A 14,593-nucleotide genomic window follows, 5' to 3' on the forward strand; every position below is an offset into this window, starting at 1 on the left:
TATAATAACGGTTTGTTGAGACGAATGGATTTTGTAAAATTTGCATCATGTTTTCATAAAGTATAAATAATAAATGTAAATATGTGTATAGTTTATTTCACGAAAAATGGTTGAGTGCTTAATAATTGCAATAAAACCCGACCGCAAGTACCCCAGCTTAGTCAACATTAGTTGAGCAGGTAAGTATTCAGGTAAAATTGAAGCTATGTGGAGTGTCGTTATCTTGTTTGTATATTAAATTCCTGGTAATATAAAAACGATTAAAACATCGTATAAAATTATAAAAACGATTAGAATACATTTTATTTCATAAAGTTGTAAACATTTTAACAGTGAGTTTCACTATCAATGGTTGATCTTTTAATGACCACAATAAATTTGTTGATCGTTAAGTATTTCCTGGAATAATTATACAGGTTCCCTCTATTCTGTATAATTTGTAAAAATATAAAGACGAAAAATTTACACAATGTACGAAGAGCAACGGATACCTACATTAGATGCTTTAAAACAACGGCTTACTAATGATAATACACAAATAAACTGTAGCCGTATTAGTCTTTGGAGGATTTTGTCTAAAATGGGCTTCAGATATCGTACAATTGATAAAAGGCAAGTGCTTATGGAGTCCCATCGTTTACAAAAGTGGCGTACTGAATATATAACTTCCATAAGAAAGTACCGTACAGAAGATCGACCAATAATTTATCTGGACGAGACATGGTTTGACACTCATGAATCACCATCCAAAGGATGGTCCGATTCTTCCAACAGGTGTCAAACAAAAGCTCCATCAAACAAAGGGAAAAGAATAAAAATTTTACATGCAGGATCAGAAAATGGTTGGGTCCCAAATGCCTTATGGCTTTCTGCAAAGAACATTAAAGACTCCTGCGTGGACTACCATGAGGATACAACGGCAGAGCTTTTTGGGCAATGGTTTAAGAATTGTCTTATACCTAACCTTCCTCAAAATAGTGTGATAGTAATGGACAATGCAAGTTACCACAGTCTTCAATTACATCAGTCTCCAAGTACAAATAACACGAAAATTGAAATTCAAAACTACCTGTTAGGAAACGATATATATTTTGAAGAAAGTTATTTAAAAAATGAACTGTTAGAAGTGTTAAAATCACTTTCTATTAAAAAAGTATATGTTTGTGACACATTGGCCGAGGACATAGGACATACAGTGTTACGGCTTCCGCCCTACATTGTTTATTTAATCCCATAGAGCATATGTGGCACCAACTAAAGTCAAATGTTAGGTCACAAAATGTTTCTCCGACTTTAAGTGGTAGTGTCGTCGAATTAATCAGGAAATGTGTTGATGATATCTCCCCAGAAAGTTGGAAAGATTTAGTACGCCATGTAATGAACGTAGAAAATTCATATGTTACTTTGAATCACATAATTAAACCAATTGTTATTAATCTTGAAGAGGATAGCGACAGCGAAACAGAATTAAGTATTTAGGAATTCATAAATATATTTTGGTTATTTTGGGTATTTTTTTTTTTTTTGTAAATATTAACTTGTATATATTTTTCTATATTTTTTTTCAATTCATCTATTTTTTGTACATTATGTATTCGTTTGTATGTATATACTGTAAATAGAACTATTATTACTGTACATTTTTAACGATATCCGATTAGGAAGAGCAAAAACTTTTAAACACGCCAGTTTTTTGCTGACAGTCCTAAGCCTGTAAAAAGTGTGAAGGAAAGTACCTTTCTGAATTTAGATCCATATACTACAATTATTCACATAGAACAAAAAAACTACTATCTTCATGTTAAAAATTGTTCAATTATCAAGTATATTCACTTGATCAATCTGAAAATACCATATAAAATAATTTAATAAATTTTTATAATCGTGTATTACACAGCTACCAATGAAATATATTAAATAACAAACTTTCTGAAGTGCGACCATGTGTACTTCGGTAGTTTATTGAGAGACTCTTGTATACACAATAGGATCAACTCAGGTAACTATTAAGCACTCAACCATTTTTCGTGAAACAAACTTTACCTCTTTTATTTTTATAAATATTAAATGTAAATATGTGTAACGCTTTTATGTTTAAAATATTGTTTCTTAAATAGGCAATAAATATCTACGATTATTGGGATTCGTACTTTTAATAATATTTTATAGCTTCTTGAAGTCTTGGTCCTCAATTCGTGCGATTTTTTCAGGTATAAAAGTACACCCTTACTTAAAATTTCATTTTGGCCCTCAATTCGTGTCTGCCCTCAAATTGACATCAAACTCGAGTAAGTAATATGATTTGGTGAAGTTATAATTTGTTCGTGTAATTTCGTAATAAATATCAAACAAACAAATGAAACTTTAATGTTGTAAAATACATCAAATTATTATTTGAGAAGCATTCATAGTACCGTGATCTCAGTGTTGACATATTATGGCAACGCTAGGTCAATACGTTACTATTTAATTATTGCTATATTTTTTTTGCAGACGAGGTTTGACCTTGGAGGAAGCTCTCCAAATAGCATATGAAGATGATCTAGGTATGAATCAGATATTCATAGAACCTCCTGAGCCTAATATTCATATTCTATGTATTTATTTTTTAATATTCTAAATGACGAAGAGTCGGGAGGCGAAGAAGATGATTATTATATATAAATCGATTTCCAGGACAGCAACTCTCTGCAAATGCTGAATTTGAATTACACAACAACCAAAGAATAGGTGGTGATATTGGCATCGATGGTGGGGTCCACAAAGATAATCAGTTATGTACTACGCCGCATATTGAGTTAGACAAAAACTTTTCTTGGATATCTGGATATTTAGAGGTTCCACCAAAACATAATAAAATGATGATTCCTGATAGTAAACATGAACTGTACAAAAATATGAGTCCAACTGTTTGAACTTTTTTTCGGTGAGAATGTGATGCATTTGTGGTAAAAGAATCAATGAGGTATGCGTCTTCTAATAATGCACCTAATTTTGTTGTAACTAAGAATGAAATAGAATGTTTCTTCGATATCTTACTGGTGTCTGGCTACAATCCACATCCAGGTAAAAGATTTTATTGGGTTTCAGGTTCCTATCTGAATAATCAGGCTTTTAATCAATTAATGAGAAAAACCCGATTTTTTTTAAATACATAATGAAATACGTCCATTAAGCAGATACTTATAACATGGATGTAACGGATAAAGTTTATAAACTAAGACCTCTAATGAATTTACTAAACACAAAATTTTTAAACTGCTTTATTCCCGAATAGAACCTAAATTATAAGTCCATGGTGAAGTATTACGGCCGCCATGGATGTCGCCTTATTCGAGGTATAGCGATTAGATTCAGATTGTGGTGCATAAATGCTGCTTCAAGGTACTTACTCAATTTTGATATGTATTAAGGCAAAGAATCAAAGTCTACGAATGTAGATAAACAAATTTTTGGAAAGGACACTGCATCTTGTATCTCTATGCTGGATGAAATAAAAAAAACAACTTTCAATTTAATTTTTATTTTGACAACCTATTTACCAGAATGAGTTTACTAAAATATTTAAGATTAAAAGGATAGAAAGCTGCCGGAACTATCAAAGACAATAGAGTACCAAAGATATGCCCTCTCACATCTTCGTAAATTTTACGTAAAACAGGACGCGGATAGCGGGAAGAAAATTATTTTTTTTATGGCTTCGAATACCTATGGTGTGTCGCCTTTGTCAAGCAAAAAGATATTCTAAAGCCAAGCACAAACATATTCAAGTACCAAAACCTTTCGCCATTAGTCAGCATAATAGTGGAATGGGTGGAACTGACGTAATGGATGGAAATGTCAGTCGATATAGGATTGCAATACGTTCGAAAAAATGGTGGTGGGTGATATTTACATGGTTAGTTGATGTATCGATTGTGAATGCTTAGATTATTAATATTATTCGATTGTTCATCGGCCATCTGTGGGTACCAAAAAGTCACAACTGGACTTAAGTCAAGTAAAATTGCAAATATACAGAGTGGCCCAAAAGTCTGGAAACGGGCAATTATCTCGTAAATTTCTAGTCATAATTGTACAAAATTTGAGGTACACCTATTTTGTGATACGTAGATTCCATATTTGCTATTTGCAATGTTGCCAGATTTGCTGTTTCTCTTATAATATTAGTAACTTTTGTTTTTCAAATTCATCACCCTGTATATTCAGTCATTATTGGAATCTCCTATTCAATACGAGTTCAAATATATGTAATACTTATATTTTATGTAGTCTGAAAGGTCTTAAATACACAACACAGCGCAAAATATGTAGATTTTAAAAAATTTAAATATTTAAATGTAGAATTATGTGATTTTAACATTTGTTCACCGTTTACATTATTAACTAAAACTGACAGTAGTTGTGTTTCGAAAAGTTCTGCAAGATAAATTGCTTCTCTAAAATGGCTCTTAACGAAGAAGAACGAATTACTATTATTCTAATAATTAGAGGGTACGGTGACAGAAAAAGATCTTATTGTGAAGTAGCCAACTTATTCAGTGATACTTTTTCAAACCGTTCTCCTATTCAAGGCGACGGTACAAAAAACTGTAAAGCGATTTGAGGAATCTGGAGAAGTAAAAGATAGATACCAATTAGGTAGACCGAAAAGAGTTATGAATGACAACAAAACTTTAGATATAATGCAAAATTTTGTTGAAGATCCACATACATCATCACGCAGGGTTGCACAAGTACATGATGTAGGCCGTTCTTCAGTCTTACGTGTATTACGTAAGAATAAATTTAAACCATACAAAATCAACTTATTGCAAGAATTAAGTGAAGATGACTTCGATCGTAGATTAGAGTTTACTGAGGTAATGATGGATAAAATTGAAAATGATGAAAATTTCGTTAACAGAATATGTTTTTCCGATAAAGCAACCTTTACACTGCGTGGAAGTGTAAATCGACACAATTTAAGGCACTGGAGTGACGTAAATACACACTGGATGCGTGAAAACCATACTCAAAGACCACAAAAATTAAATGTATGGTCAGGTATAGTAGGTACTCAGTTAATTGGACCATTTTTTATCGAAGGAAATTTAACGTCAGGTAGTTACGAAAAGTTACTTGTACCTGCACTGAAAAACTTGTTTGGGGTCAATTTTAATCAGATATGGTTTCAACAAGATGGAGCTCCAGCTCATTTTGGTGTAAATGTTCGGCGTTATTTAGATGAGATATTTCTCGGACGATGGATTGGTAGACGAGGTAGAATTGAATGGCCTCCACGTTCACCTGATTTCAATCCTAAAGATTATTTTTATTGGGGGATACTTGAAAAATTCAGTTTACAAAACTAAACCAGCAAGTCTTGCAGAGCTAAGGCAACGAATGATCGATGAATCTCGAATAATTTCTAGATAATCATGCAGAAATGTGGTAGATGCATTCTACCATCGATTAGGGTACTATCAACTCACAAATGGAGCACATTGTGAACACTTGATAAGGTAAACATTATGTTAAAAAATGTTGTAATCTATCAATTTTAATATAGTTGAAAATAATTAGTATTAAAAAATTTATTGAGACAATTAGGCGTTGCCAGACTTCTGTTTTGTGTATTTAAGATCTTCCAGACTACATAAAATCACAAGTGTTACATATGGTTGAACTCGTATTGAATAGGAGATTCCAATAATGACTAAATATACAGGGTGATGAATTTGAAAAACCAAAGTTACTAATATTATAAGAGAAACGGAAAATTTGGCAACATTGCAAATATCAAATATGGAATTTCCGTATCCCAAAATAGGTGTACCTTAAATTTTGTACAATTATGACCAGCAATTTACGAGATAATTGCCGTTTCCAGACTTTTGGGCCACTCTGTATATCTACCTCAATATGGAACCGCGCCTCTATAGGCTGAAAGACCAGCTACATCAAGGAATAGTATGTCCTTGAACAGAATTAGTGATGATTTGAGGTATGATAGAAGAGATCATCTTTTTATACCCACTTCAGAGAGAAAAAAAGAAGAGATGTGCAGGTGAAGGATGTTCGTATTATTTGTACAATGTGCAAAAAAAGTAATGTGGCGTTATGTTTAGAATGTAATTTTATTTTTTATCAAAAATGAGTAACAAACCTGAATAAATGTATTTAGCATGCATGGGTAGTAATTTTCTGAATTAGTCTGTGCGATCTCATATCGACCTAGCGTTGCCATATGGCAACATGCATTTTTGAAAAAACTACAAAACTTTTTTTTAAATAATAAATAGTATGGTTTAATTTAACTATTGGGTATTAACTTTAGCAAAAATCAACAATTTTAGAAAAAACAATTAATTCGGGATTTAATGGGTTAACATAAGAAAACCTAAAAAACAAGTTTATCTAACAAATCTAACTTTTATCATACCCTAAATTAAATTTAAATTGATATTATTTTCCAAATTTGAGATTTAATCAGAAATATATCAGGCATTAAGATTATCAATGACGTTGATCAGAAATTAAAATTTTTAAACGTAGATATATTGCGTAATATTTTATTTGTAATTAAAAATATCAATCAAAATCTTTTAAAGAGGTTATGATATTTTATTAGTCCAGTAATAAGAGATTTAGTCTCCAAAATCGAGACGAACAAGCTGAATTATGCTAAGAATGTCAATTTAGGGACCCCAAAAAAGGTACAAAAAAGTTTGGGAGGGCCAAGAATCTGTTCGTCGTAGAAAAAAATATTGTAAACAACGAATTTAGCTGAGATAATTTGGAACTTCTTCTTCTTTCTTCTTGTATATAGGCTTTAAAGTCTGCTTTTTCTTCACTATTAGCCTAATAAGTTGTTTAAATTATCGCACCATCTTTTTCTTGGTCGGCTAATACTTCTTCGTCCGTTTGATGATTTTTCTTCACTATTAGCCTAATAAGTTGTTTAAATTATCGCACCATCTTTTTCTTGGTCGGCTAATACTTCTTCGTCCGTTTGATGATTTTTCTTCACTATTAGCCTAATAAGTTGTTTAAATTATCGCACCATCTTTTTCTTGGTCGGCTAATACTTCTTCGTCCGTTTGGTGATTTATCTTATGCTATTCGTACTATCCTATCCTCTACCATTCTACTAATGTGTTCGTTCCACTCCTGTTTCCGTTTTGTCATCCATTCGTTTATGTCTTCTATATTGTATGCTCTTCTTGTGTTTTCGCTTCTCTCCCTATCCAACAGACTTTTCCCTGATATTCGTCCGAGTATTTTCATCTCTGTTGTTTCTAGTAGTCGTCTCGTTTTAGATATGTCAGATCTTGTCTCCGCCGTGTATGTTAATATAGGTCTAATTGCTGCTCTATAGATTCTTGTTTTGGTGTCTTGTCTTCGGTGTTTTGATAATCCAGATTGTGTCATTAAGACAACCCGCTCCTTTACTTATTTTTAAGCTTTTTTGTCATACTTCTTCTTCAACATCTCCGTAACTAGTTATATCTATTTCCAGATACCTAAACCTTGCTTCTTGCTTTATTATTTTCCCATTAATTGCGATTTTACATCATAGTGGGTATTTAGATGTTGTCATACATTTGGTTTTTTTCTGCTATCATCGTATTGTATTTCTTGGCTGTTTTATTTAAGATATGTGTTATCTTTGGAGCTCGTCTTCTGTCTGGGTTATTAATGCGGCGTCGTCTGCATAAGATAATATTTGGATTTCTTTGTAACCATAACCTGTACGTACTGCTTGTATTATTTCGTCCATTATTTTATTAAATAGAACTAAGCTTAACAAGTCACCCTGTCTGACTCAGCTTTGTACTGGTATACACTGTGTTAGTTTTCCATTTATCTTTGCCTGTATTTGATTATGTAAGTAGATGTTTTCGATGGTTTGTATAATATTGATTGGTATGTTTCTTTTATACAGTAGGCGTAAGACGTCTTCGACTTGGATGCCATCGAAAGCCTTTGTCAGGTCTATAAAATAGATATGCGGGTTTATTGTACTCGATGGCCTTTTCCGTGATTCGTCTTAGTACAAATACGGCGTTTACGCAGGATCTTTCGGATCTGATTCCTTGTTGTTCATCTGATGAAGTTGTTAGTTTATTGATTTTGTTGGTTAAGACTTTTGTGGTAAGTTTAATGCGATGTTCAGTAGATTTATACCTATATAATTGTTAGGGTCTTCGTTATCTCCTTTTTTGAATATTGGTATCATTATTCTGTTTTTCCATGTGTCTGGTATCTTGCAGTACAATATTAGTTTTTGTATAAGTTGTGTCATCTCTAGGGTTATACTTTCTCCTGCGTATTTTAGAAGCTCGTTGGTTATTCCGTCTGGTCCTGGTGACTTTCTATTTTTGAGTGAATTTATAACTATCTCTACTTTCTGAAAAATGATTTATATTTCGTCTTATTTCTCTTATTTCAATTACAGTATTTTGTTGATTATTATTTTCTTTTCCTTTAAACAGTTCCGTCAGGTATCTTTCCCATTCGTTTTCTGGTATGTTATTGTATTCCTTCAATTCTGCCATTTCTTTCCGTTGGTTTCTTATAAATCTCCATATTTGTTTTTGTGTACCGTAGAAGTCGCTTTCCATCCTTCTTGTCAACTGTTCCCAGTGTTCATTTTTTGGTCTGCTTCCTAACTGCTTTGTTTCATTTCGTATTCTTCTATAGGTGTCTCGGGATTCTGGAGTATTTGATGATTTGTACTTCGTATAGGCCTCTCGTTTCTCTTTACATTTCTCTTTTATTTCTTTTCTGAACCATGGTGTATTGTTGTTGTTTCTTTTGTTCAGTATGACTTTGCGTTTTTCTAGAGCTTCTGTTGCTGCTTCTTCAATGTTGATTTTAATTTTCTTCCAGCTTGCGTTTATATCTTCGATGTCGTCTATTTGTTTCAGCTGTATCTTCTCTTATCTGTATCACTCAAAAGTGCTAGCCTTCTTTGGTACATTTCTCTTGTAGAATCGTTCCACAGTGATTTTACATTGAATTTTTCCTCGATGATTTTCTGTAGAAAATGTTTTGGTGTTATTTTTATAATAACAACAAACAAAACAAATTTTTTACAGATAAATTTTGAACAAAAATGTTTATTAGCACTTTTTGTGTAGAATGAACCATTCTCTCCGAAACAGCGCTTGAAGCTAGACCGCCGATTTTTAATGTCAGGCGTGCGAAATCAATGTTATAAATAAAACTTGTATCAACTCGACGGTAAAAATGCTATATCTTTTGATCATAGTGTCCTATCGAGAAAAATCAATATACGTTTTAAGGTGAAGAGTGAAGCTTTCGTATGCAATTTTTGCGTTTTAATTCAAATGAAGTCAGTTTCAATAAAGCTGTTAAATAAATAAACGTGGCGCATTTTCCTCTCTACGAGGAGGGTTTTAGGAGAAGCTTAAGGGTAGCAGTGGTACACTTTTTTGCATCTGTTTAGAGTTCCAAAATTGACATTATGAGCAAAATTCACCTTGATTTTATATAAACTTGATATTTAATAAAATCTTTCTGTGTATATAATATAGTGTAATATACATATACTATAGTGTACAGACACTAATCGAACGATGTCGAGATGTCATTTGCGAAGTATTCATATGTCTAGTCGACTTCGAAAAAGCTTTCGACAAAGTATAACACCGAAGAATTGCAAAAATGCTGCAGAACTCAGAATTAGATGACGAAGACCTGAGAATTATTGCCAATCTATACCGATATCAGAAATCCATAATACGAATATACCAACAAAAATCGAAAGAAATACCTATAAATCGTGGAGTAAGACTAGGATGTGTGCTTTCCCCTTTACTTTTTAATATGTATTCAGAATAATTGTTTAAAGAGGCATTAGAAGACGTAAATGAAGGCATATTTATTAACGGAGCACTTCTGAATAATCTTAGATACGCAGATGACACAATACTCCTTGCAGACAGCAGAGAAAGAAGGACTACAGATCTTGGTTGATCGCATTACCCAATACTGCGAAAGGTATGGAATGGCACTGAATACAAATAAAACAAAAATCATGGTGATAAGCAAGAACAAGATTGAGGAAGACAGTGTTTATGCTAAAGGAAAACTTTTAGGCGGGATGCACAGATATCAGTACTTAGGTTGCGAACTAAATGAAGAATGGGATATAAGTACGAAAATAAAACGGCGTATTGAGATATCTAGAAGTGCTTTTAATAAGATAAAAAAACTCATTAACTTTGAAATGTGGTGTTATCGAAGAATGTGGAAAATATCTTGGACACAACACATAACAAATGCGGAAACGCTACGAAGAATGAAAAAAGATAAAGAAATAGTCAACACTATAAAGAAAAGAAAAATTAGCTACTTTGGTCACATACTAAGAAACGAGAAATACGAATCGATGCGGCTGGCATACAAGGGAAGGTGGAAGGTAAAAGAGGACCGGGGAGAAGACGCACATCCTGGCTGAAGAATCTGAGACAATGGAGTGAGAAAACGTCATTAGAACTTTTCAGAACGGCTGCAGATAGAGTCAACTGGGCCATGATGATCGCCAATGTCCGGCGGGATGAGGCACGTTAAGAAGAAGAAGAATATCAGGTATACTATTACCTTTACATTATTATCATTTTAAGATCTGACGTTCAGTCGTTTTAAGTTTGTAGTAACGAATTCACAACCAATTCTTTTGTTTCTGATAAGAATATTTATAACCTAAATTTTATATTATAACATAAGTACATGTTCTGTAATTATTTTATAACACATTATTTAAATGTTTATGTATATGTGTTTTTAAGTGTTTTAAACATGTGTTTGTAAAAGAACGTTTTTTAAAACAATTTTAAATCCATTTAAACAATGAATTTGAAAATCCAAAGTTACTAATAATATAAGAGAAGCGGCAAGACTGGCAACATTGCAAATATCAAATATGGAATCTCCGTACCTCAAAATAGGTGTACCTTAAATTTTGTACAATTATGACTAGCAATTTACGAGATAATTTGCCGTTTCCAGGCTTTTGGGCCACTCTGTATATATATATATATATATATATATATATATATATATATATATATATATATATCACAGGTATAACTTGTAATTCAACGCTTAATAACCCCTAGTAGTTAACGTGGGTTCGTCAATCATTACAATCTTATTACAGTTTAATAACAATCTTTGATACAGTCCAAACAAATAAAATGTTGAACATTAATATTTTCTTGTCCTGTATATAATTTTTTTAAAGTTCTCACTGAAGGTAAGTTATCTTGGGACCATCCAAAAAGAGGGCTAATAAATAATTAAATACTGATCCTAGATGGCAGATGTTATCCACATTGCTGTATGTGGATTATATACCAATAAAATCACATACAGGGACAATTATTTTAATCAAAGGATTTAGATTTAAAATCCATTGACGCCCGCTTCCATTAACACATCAATGAATCGATATTGATATTGATCGATATTTAGGGGAGCGAGGAGTCCATTTTTGCCATCACGGATCTGGTAACGAAAAAAATTGATCAAAACTGCTCCAGTTTTAAATTAACTCTTCAATTACTAACGAAATGACGTGTTAGTTATTAGATAAGAGGAAATGAGTATAGCAAAGAATTAATCCTAAATGTACAAATAATATTAATCGAAAAAGTAATTACAAATGCAATACAGAGAGCTGTTGAAGTTAATGAACGAGTTAGAGTTAATCAATACACATAGACAAAAAAGCCGATGTTTACACACTCGTGGGTTGATGAAATTCTAATTAGATGTGTATTCTAATATTAGCATGTGTTAGAAACCAGCTGACAGTTTAAGTTTCACAACATGTGTGAAGGGTAAAAAACACGTAGGTATAATGCCAGAATGAAGAAATGAAAGAGAACGGTTGAAAAAAAGGAAGAAGAATAGACGAGAAAACAAGAAGAAGAAAAGGAAGAAATTGCGACAGAGATGGATGTTATTATTTCAATTCAGGTACAATTAATCAAGATATTAACTAGCGACATCAAAGGGAAAATAATTATTACTATATAATATATAATTATTACCTATTTAAAAAATTCGTAACCTAGTATCAAATGTAACACAACCTAATATTTTTTCACCATTCAATATACGCTAATTTTTATTTCAATAGTATACAGTTCGCAAACAATATACAGTACAGAAATATTTACATCTCGTCTAATTTGTCGCTGTATGACATGTAATTTAAAAATAATATATAATAACATAATACTTGGAGCTATAAACGACCAAGGGCAGTGGAGCAAAAGATATAATTCCGAATTATATCATCCTCTTTAATGAACCAGATGTCGTAACATTCATTAAAACACAGCGACTTAGGTGAGCTGGACACATAATACGAAAGCCAGAGAATACGATTGCTAAAAAGCTAACGACAGAAACACCTATATGAAGAAGAGGCGAAGGCCGACCTCAAATTAAGTGGTTAGATGAAGTTGAGACCGACGAATCTTAGAGCAGGCCAGGATCCACAGAGAATTGTCGAGCCAAAGATGATGATGATGACATGTAATTCGACCCTTTGGTCTCATTACAGAGGACAGAGCGTACAGAGAAGAGGTATCTTCATTCTTATACTGCTGGGCGATACACAACTTTCGGTCAATATGCAAGTAATGAATAGTTGGTGTGAAAATATTGTAAAAGGGTTTGCGCCTTTAATCAAAAATCGTCGGACCCCTGCATTTTACTAAGATATAAACACAGTTTCTGTTACGAGCTCTGCTTCTTTTTATTTACCCACCCTGTATATGACTGTTTCATTGAATATATGTGTACCTAATGTGTAACTGTTTGGCTTATAATTTTGCTATATTATAACTCTTTAATTTACATTTACATGACAAAATAAGATAAGGAACAGTTTATCTGTCAGATCTTGTGTATCTCATCACTGAATTAAATTTTATTTGTTCTTATTTCCAAATTCAAGATTTAATCAAAAGTTAGTCAGACCTGCTGATTAAAATTATCAAAAACGTTGATCAGAAATTTATATTGAAAAATTTCAAGCGCAGAGCGTAACATAAATATTTTATAAAAATTAAAGGTATCAATAGAATTTAATCTTTTATGTGATGTAAATAACTCCTAGCGGTTGATGCGAACTTATTTGTCTAAATGAAAAGAACTTTTGAAATCAAAACAATTTTTTTTCTAAAACTACTCTAATACTTAGAGTGCCCGTGGGCAAAAAGTTTATGATAGAGACTCTCTCCAAACTTTGGGTATCACTTCATTAGGCCGAGTCTCACCCGGCACTTGTTCGGATATAATAAGCGATTCTTTGTTAGAGGCAATTACTCGGCACACACAATACAATATGATATATAATATACAAACTCTTACTTAGTATTCCACTCTTAATTATTTGAATCATAATTAGACCAATCAATTGCACGTTCACTCAAAACATGAATCACTTGCTTAACAGCAAAGCCACAGAGGTGGCTTTGTTCAACAGGAAAGTAAAGTGACAATCTAAAAGAATTTGAATATTGAAATACACCATATTTGCTCGAGATCGAGTGACTGAATGATCAAATCCCCACGGTCAAGCTTCTGTACTTGCGTAAATTAAACTTTTCATCAATCATGGTGAATGTTAGGCTCAAGCGTCATCAAAGTTCCTGAAATTTGATTTAATCTATTGACGTTGGCATTGTTTAGATTAAAATAATCGATCGTCGAGAGCCTGCTTATTGTTCCATGGAAAGAGAGCTAAGTAATGCCACCGATTTCGCCCTTCAACCCTAAGAGTTTCAGGGTTTTCATTTTAGAAAAATAGAATTATGAACGCTACTATTTTAAAATTATCTTATCTTTTATTTATAAGAAAATCCTTTAAAAAAGGTTTTATTTAAAATAATGTAAAAGAGAGTTAAAAAATACCAATAAACACTTAGATGATATCATCGTTAATACAGAACCATTGAAAAATCATAATTAGGGTAGGCTATGTATTAAAAATTCCTTTGGGATGTGAAGTGGTTTCCGCATATAAATGGAAACATACCTAAACTAACTTCTACGATTTTTTTTTGTTTCAAACCGAATTTAAAAAAAAATACGAATCTAAAATACATTAAAGTCTTTTTGGATGATTAATGGCCTTGCAGCAGAGCTATTTTCGATTTATTAGAATCAGAAATTCCAGAGAACACCTCATTGAATTTTGTTCATAATACTTCGAGAATAAACAATAGGTCTTTCCCCCACAAAACCCCAACACAAGTACACTTGGTAGAATACACAAGGTCAAGAGTCTGGTCTTTGGCATCGCCAAATATAGGGTTAGATCACAAACTAATATTGGGTAAATATTTATTCAAAATACCACTAATCAAAGAAAGACCTCTCAGATAATCTGTAAAATCTAAACACAGAATCTCTAGATGACCATCATATAAAATGGTTTATAAAAAACGCTTTAGAAGAAAAGCGTTCAAAAGAATCAAAATATACTTTTGTCAATTCCGGATGTCAAATGAAGTTGCAGTCTTCAGGCACTTGTTGGTTTCATGTAGTTAAGTAGTCCAAGAAGAAG

The 14,593-nt window shown here is 32.4% G+C and overlaps 1 protein-coding gene across 1 annotated transcript in view; it reads right to left on the reverse strand.

Annotated features, from left to right (window-relative positions):
* Positions 1 to 14,593, reverse strand: part of Nagk (N-acetylglucosamine kinase) — a 58,605-nt gene that overhangs the window by 12,781 nt on the left and 31,231 nt on the right. The window lies entirely within an intron of this gene.

Source organism: Diabrotica undecimpunctata, chromosome 2 (genome assembly GCF_040954645.1).
Source record: "Diabrotica undecimpunctata isolate CICGRU chromosome 2, icDiaUnde3, whole genome shotgun sequence".
In the NCBI taxonomy this organism is placed as follows: domain Eukaryota; kingdom Metazoa; phylum Arthropoda; class Insecta; order Coleoptera; family Chrysomelidae; genus Diabrotica; species Diabrotica undecimpunctata.